Here is a 7,124-nt window from a genome sequence, read left to right as displayed (position 1 = left end):
TGTCTCTATTTGTCTGATCGTCATATGCTTCTAGTCGCAGTGTAGGTATTTCGATTTCCGCTGGGATTACCGCTTCGGTGCCGTAGGTGAGGTTAAAGGGGGTTTCTCCCGTGGCGGTTTTTTCCGTAGTTCAGTGAGCCCATAGAACACTTGGTAGCTCGTCCACCCACAACCCTTTAGCCCGGTCTAGTCGCGATTTTCAGCCCACGGAGGATGGCTCTGTTCATTACTCCTGTCTGACAGTTTGCCTGTGGGTGTGCGACCGATGTGAAGTTCTGATGAATTCCCATATCTTGGCACCATTCTTGGAACTTGATATCCTCGAACGGTTTGCTGTTGTCGGAGATCAGTACCCGAGGTAGCCCGAAGTGACATACTATGTTCTTCCAAAAGAAGTTCTGTATGTTTCGGGCTATGACTATTGTCAGATGTTCAGCTTCTATCCACTTTGTGAAGTAATCTACAGCCACCACTAGGAACTTTCTCCCACCAGTTGCTGGCGGGAATGACCCCAGGAGGTCGATGCCCCATTGTGCAAAGGGCCATGGACTGGTGAGGTACTTGAGGTCGGCAGCAGGCTGATGGTGGATATTGGCATGCTTCTAACACTTGTCGCATTTTCTGACGAGCTCGACGGCTTCTGCCTTCATCGTTGGCCAATAGTATCCTTGTCGAAGTGCCTTTTGGGCGAGGGCTCTGCCCCCCAGGTGTCCGCCGCACAGACCTTCATGAGTGTCGCGGAGTACGAGCTTGGCTTCGGCAGGTCGCAAGCAACGCAGGTAGGGGAGCGCATAGGATCGTCGGTACAACCGTTCGTCTATTATGACGTATTTGGCTGCCTGGCGCTGCACCCTCTTGGCTGCATTGCGGTCTGCAGGGAGGGTTCCATCTAGTAAGAAGCTTGCGAGTGGGTCGATCCAGCTCGGCTTTGCTTCAAGGACGGAAGCAACCTCCTCTGCCCCACCGAGAATGCTGGGCCGAGGTAAGTCCTCTATGTACATAGTTCTCATGGTGTTGTGACTCGTGCTGGCTAACCGGGATAGGGCATCGGCCTTAGTGTTCTCTGACATCGGGATTTGCCTGATGAAGTGTGACTGGAAGTTGAGCAGAGCCTCCTTTACTTTTGTCAAGTATGCAATCATAGTGAGCTCGTGTGCTTCGTATTCGCCCGTAACCTGGTTGACCACGAGCTGGGAATCGTTGCAGATAACTACGTGCTTTGCTCTTACCTTGTGCGCTAGGTTCAGTCCGGCTATTAGTGTCTTGTACTCCGCCTCGTTGTTGGATGCCGCAAACTCAAAGCGTAGTGTATATTCCAATTTCATGCCGCTCGGGCCGCGTAGCACTATTCCAGCCCCGCTGCCATGCTGGTTCGAGGAGCCATCTATGTGAAGGATCCAGGGCTCCTCATCCCAGTTCGCGTTTGGTCTAAGTAGGAGAGATGCTACACTGGCTACTACTTCACGGGGTTCAGACTCTATTGGCTTGGGAGCTCCGGGCTCGCCCAAACTGGGGATCTAGCGCTTGACCGGCCCAGGGGCTTCGATGTTAAACGTTCACTCGGCGATAAAATCTGCTAAGGCTTGGGCCTTAATAGCAATTTGTGGCTTGTACTGGAGGTCGTACTCGCTGAGTTCGATGGCCCATTTCGTCAGTCGACCGGAAACCTCGGGCTTGAGTAAAACTTGCCTCAGAGGTTTGTCAGTCAAGATGATGACAGTGTGAGCCTGGAAGTATGGGCAGAGTTTTCGGGCTGCTATCACCAGTGCGTATGCTAGCTTTTCTATCTGCGGGTACCTTGTCTCTGCTCCCTGCAAAATTTTACTAACATAATAGATAGGTCGTTGGACCCGATCTACTTCTTTTATTAGTACCGAACTGACCACCTCGTCGCTTGCTGAGAGGTATAGTTCTAGGACCTCGCCCTCCTCGGGCCGGGCTAAGGTTGGTACACTAGCGAGGTAGCTTTTTAGCTCGTCGAACGCGAGCTGGCAGTCTCGGGTCCACTCGAACCCTTTGCCTTTGATTCTTTGAAGAAAGGCAGGCAACGGTCTGCTGATTTGGACATGAAGCGGCTCAGAGCAGCTATGCGGCCGTTTAGCCTCTGAACTTCTTTTACTTTCCAGGGTGGTCTCATATCTAGGATGGCCTTTATCTTGTCTGGGTTGGCCTCAATACCGCGCCGGTTGACAATGTACCCTAGGAACTTGCCCGAGGTGACACCGGAGACACATTTGTTAGGGTTCAGTTTCATGCTAAATTGACGCAGGATTTGGAAGACAAAATCTAAGTCTTGTATTAATTCCTGTGAAAACTGTGTCTTGACGACCATGTCGTCTACATAACATTCTACTTTCGTGCCAATCAAGGGTCGAAACAGCCAATTTACAAGTCTTTGGAAGGTTGCCCTGGAATTTTTTAATCCGAAGGGCATGACCTTGTAGCAGTACAGGCCGAACTCGGTTATGAAGCTAGTTTTTTCCTCATCGGACTGGTCCATGCTGATTTGGTTGTAACCCGAGTAGGCATCCAGAAAGCTTAGCAACTCATGTCCTGAGGTCGCGTCCACTAGGCGGTCAATTCTGGGGAGGGGGAAGCAATCTTTCGGGCAAGTTCGGTTCAGGTCGGTGTAGTCGACGCACATGCGCCATTTGCCGTTTGCCTTTTTCACCAGTACTGGATTGGCTACCCAACTCGGGTAATGAACTTCCCTTATGAAATCTGCTGCGAGGAGCTTTTCGACCTCTTCATCGACCGCCCTCCAGTGCTCTGGGGCTAAGTTGCGTTTCTTATGTCTAACGGGTCTGACTACAGGGTCAGTATTAAGTTTGTGAGTTATAAGGCTGGGGTCAATATCGGGCATGTCGGCCGCGGACCAGGCAAAAATATCTAAATTTTGAAGTAAAAAACTCACCAGTTCGGTTCGTAGTGGTTCCTCGACGGAAGCACCGATCTGTAGTGTGCGAGCTGGGTCTGTAGCCGAAGTCGGGACTGCGACCGTTTCCTCTGTGGGCGAAGCTCGTTCCTCGCCTTGCTCCGTAGGCCGCTCCAGTTCAAGGTCGTCGGCCGCCTTGGTTTTTCCCTTCAGGGCAGCAACATAACACTTGTAGGACTCAAGCTGGTCGCCCTGCGCTACTCCCACACCGAAGTCTATTGGGAACTTCATTACCAAATAGTATGTGGAGACCATTGCCCGCAGGATATGCGTAATTGGCCGCCCTATTATGGCATTGTATGGGGAAGGGGTCACGACCACCAGGAAATCATGGTTGAGTCTGACCGCACAAGGCCATGTGCCGACTTCCACAGGTACTGTTATTTTTCCGAGGGGCCTGACTTCCTCTCCGCTGAAACCCACCAGAGGAGTGTTCGCGGGTTTTAGCTCGCTCTTCTGCAACTGTAGCTGGTCAAATGCTGACTTGAAGAGGATGTCCACCGAGCTGCCCGAATCCACGAATACGCGCCTGACCTCGAAGTCGCTGATCCTCAGTTTTATGACAAGCGCGTCATCGTGGGGGGAGTGGACCCCTCGCGCATCATCTTCCGTGAAGAAGATCGGCTCTTCAGTCTTTGGTCTCTTTGGGGGGTTCTGTTCCTCTTGGGCTGCTTCACGAACTGACATCCAGGCCGCTGCCGAAGTACACCCTGCTACCACCGAACCTCCCACTATTACATGAATGGTTCCCTGAACTGGCCTCTCTTCCGGAGGCTATCGTTGCAACGGTTCGGTCGGTCTGCTGCTAGACTCGGGGGCATCCTTTCCGTGCTCCCCTTGTCAACCTGCCTTATTGTTATTATTATTATCATGCTGTACAAAATTCCTCAAGTATCCGCGACGAATGAGTCCCTCTATCTCGTCCCGGAGATTATTACACTGTTCGGTACTATGACCGTGGTCTCTATGGAAACTACAGTACAAATTTTTATTTCTCTTGTTCGGATTCCCCTTTAGGCGAGGTGGCCACTTTACGTATGGGGCATCCTTGATTGTCATTAAGATCTCGGTCCGCCTCATGTTTAACGGCATGTAATCCGTCCGAACTGCTAAGGGAGCTCGGAACAACTAGTTCAGCTTCGGCTCCCAGGCCGGGTTTTTTCAGTCGACTGGGTTGGAGGGCTCGCCTTCCCTCTTTCTTTTCTCGTTCCCGCTTTCGGTCCGTTGGTTGAATTCTTCCTCTATTCTCATGAACTTATCCGCGAGCTTGAGGAATTTGGCCACGGCTGCGGGCTGGTTAGCTACCATGTGCCATTTGAACTCTTTGTGCGTTACTCCTCTCTTGGCCGCCGCGAGCTGCACCGCGGGGTCTAATTGCGGTATCTGCAAGCAAGATTCATTGAACCGCTTGATGTAGCCTCGGATGGATTCTCCCTCTCTCTAGACTACTCCGAAAATGCTTTCCTCTGTTCTGGGCATCGCTTGCTGGTGACAAAGTGTGCGGTGAAGACCTGCACGAACTGGACCCAGCATCTTATCGACCCGGGGGCCAGGTTCCTGTACCAAGTGCGGGCTACCCCCCTGAAGGTGGTGGTGAAGGCCACGCACATGCACGATTCACTGGCCCTGGTGAGGTGCATTTGGGACTGGAAAGCATCAACGTGGTCGTTGGGGTCGAAGGACCCATCATACTTGTCCAAAGGTGGGAGCTTGAAATCTCTGGGCATGGGGACTGCCAGGAGTTCTGATGCGAGGGTGGAAGGAACTGAGAGAATCGGGGCAACTTTTACCTCGTCCGAGCTCGTCTCTTCCTTACCTCTGAGCTCGGGCAGGACACGGGTGGCAGTTCGGCGACTTTGCCGGCGCCTTTGTTGTTGAGTGGGCCTAGTACTGGCGCTGCTGGCCTTTGTGTTGCCGAGCTCGATGGGCCCGGAATGTTGGTAGTCTGCTGCCAGGGCGCTGAATCGGTTCTCCGTGAGCGGGAACTCGGGCCTGGAGCACCGAGGTGCTGACCTTGCGGGCGTGGTTCCTGACCCGCCTGCGAGTTGCAAGGCAGGGGTGATTTTTCTCTCTCTTCGGCCTGGGGATGAGGCCTGGCTGTTAGGGGGGTTCTGGGGCCGGGAGGCTTTTCCCTGGTGGGGGCGTCCACCCTATGGGGAGGCCTTAACCGGATTCGGAGCAGGGTGCCAAGGTGGAAGTAGTGGTTGGTTCAGAGGCAGTTAGGGGAACTGCTGCTGATAGTGATACTGGGAGATGTTGTGCAGTACTTGGTGCTGCTGGAGCTGATGTTGCTGGAATTGTTGCATTTGGGCCTACATTGCCCGCATGCATTGCATCAGGTTGTCCAACTGGTTCTGGCTCGTTGCCAGGGGACGGCAGTTGGTTCAGTAAAGGTTGTTTCGATAGGGAGAGGAAAGGGGATGCTCATGGCAGAAAGCTTTATGGGCGCCACTGCTTGTGGCGCATTCAAGCTGGGGATCCCATCCACCGAAAGGGCGATGGTGAACTGTCCGACGCACACCACGGGGACTTGAAGTTGTTCCCCGGTAGTGTTTGTCTCCGTGCCACGTCCGGCGTTGCTGGAAGAAGCCATGAGTGTTCGGGTTTTTGGAGAATAGAGGTTATGGGAGTTTAGAGGGAGGCTTTTAGAAGCTTTTCCCACAGACGGCGCCAATTGATGGTGCACAATCCGGCTGGTCCTAGCTGTCAACGACCTTGCCTCTGAACGGAGTTACAGGGAGCCTACAGAGAAGATGAGGAAGCTCCGGGGGGAACCCGGTATGAATGCTTCGAAGCTCAAGTTAGAATTCTCTCAAAGGCAAGATAAAACCAGATGGCGCAAAGTTCACATACCTTGTTCTTGGGGGGGTAGGGAGCCTTTTATAACCACCTCGTGCACTCACTTCTAAGCTTCTGTCAGGTAGGGTATGATTACCTCTGGGCTCCTACCAGTTCGGGTGTCATCCCCTCTGCTGGACAGAACCGCCACTGCTCTCTTTGTCGGAGCCGTCCCTGCGACTGGCGATGACGGTGGCAGGTGGCGGTGGCAGGTGGCCGTTGAAGTGCGGCTGTCAGGCATCAGATCCCAAGTCAGTCAGGTGTGCCACCCTTGGATACGGACCTCCTCGGTGTCAGGTATGGTACGTTTGTTCAGTTCGGCGTCCTGGAGGCGAAGTGTTGGAGTGGTGAGCGAGGTGGTCTTAAGTTCGGATAGGTGAGTGTCCCGAACTGCCATGAGGCGGGCCAGTTTGGGTTATTGCCTTGTGTGGCTCGACGCCTAAGGGAGAGTTCGGGCTCCTCGTAGGGAGTTCAGGCTCCTATTAGGGAGTTCGGGCTCCTTGTAGGGAGTTCGGACTGCTGGTGGGGAGTTCGGGCTCCTTGTAGGGAGTTCGGACTGTTGGTTTCCTCCCTTTGGTGCTCGTGCCCTGGGCGCGCTGTTGTGCCGAGCTGTTTGCCTTTGCCACGTGTTCGAGTGGTTACGAGGTTGGGCCAAATCTTCCTTCATCAGATCAAGTCGATGTAATTCATTAGAGCTGGAATTCTAGTGATAAGAGAGTGAAAATGGCAGATGGTTGCATGGGAAGATGAAAAGAGATTGAAATGGATGAGGCAGAGAAAGAGAATGGATTGATATCAAGATAATAGGGACAAGCATGGTTTTTAAAAACGAACCTGTGACCGAACCAGTTAGGGGTCCGGTTACCAGTTCAAACGGTCCGATCGTTCAATCCGAACAGTCGACCCATTTTACAAAAAAATAAAAATAAATAAAAAATTTGGAAAATGGTCAAAACCGTTTGAACGGTTAACAGGCCGATTCAGCAGTTTGCTGACCAAAATCAATGGTTTTGGGGGAAAACGGAACTGGTCCCTAGTTTTTCCGATTGGATCCGATTTTGAAAACCATTGGGACAAGAAATGGGTTCAAGGTCCCTTGAAATGGATGGGAAGCACCTATTTATAGTTTTTGGTTGTTCATTCCAGAAGTTTCTTAAGTCTGTATTTTTTCGTTTTTACCCTTGTACTCTAGAATGTTCTTTTTTCACATTTAAAGCATGTGGTTGAATATCTTTCTAGAATTATCTAGGGGTGACCATTGTTCAGTTAAAACCCAAAAACCGAACCGAAATTTTTGGTTTCGGTTTGTTTGGTTCATTTTTTCGATTTTCGGTTTGGTTAATTCAGTTTT

Source organism: Nelumbo nucifera, chromosome 1 (assembly GCF_055504915.1).
Source record: "Nelumbo nucifera cultivar China Antique chromosome 1, China Antique-T2T, whole genome shotgun sequence".
In the NCBI taxonomy this organism is placed as follows: Eukaryota; Viridiplantae; Streptophyta; class Magnoliopsida; order Proteales; family Nelumbonaceae; genus Nelumbo; species Nelumbo nucifera.
Note: the sequence above shows the minus strand (reverse complement) of the source record.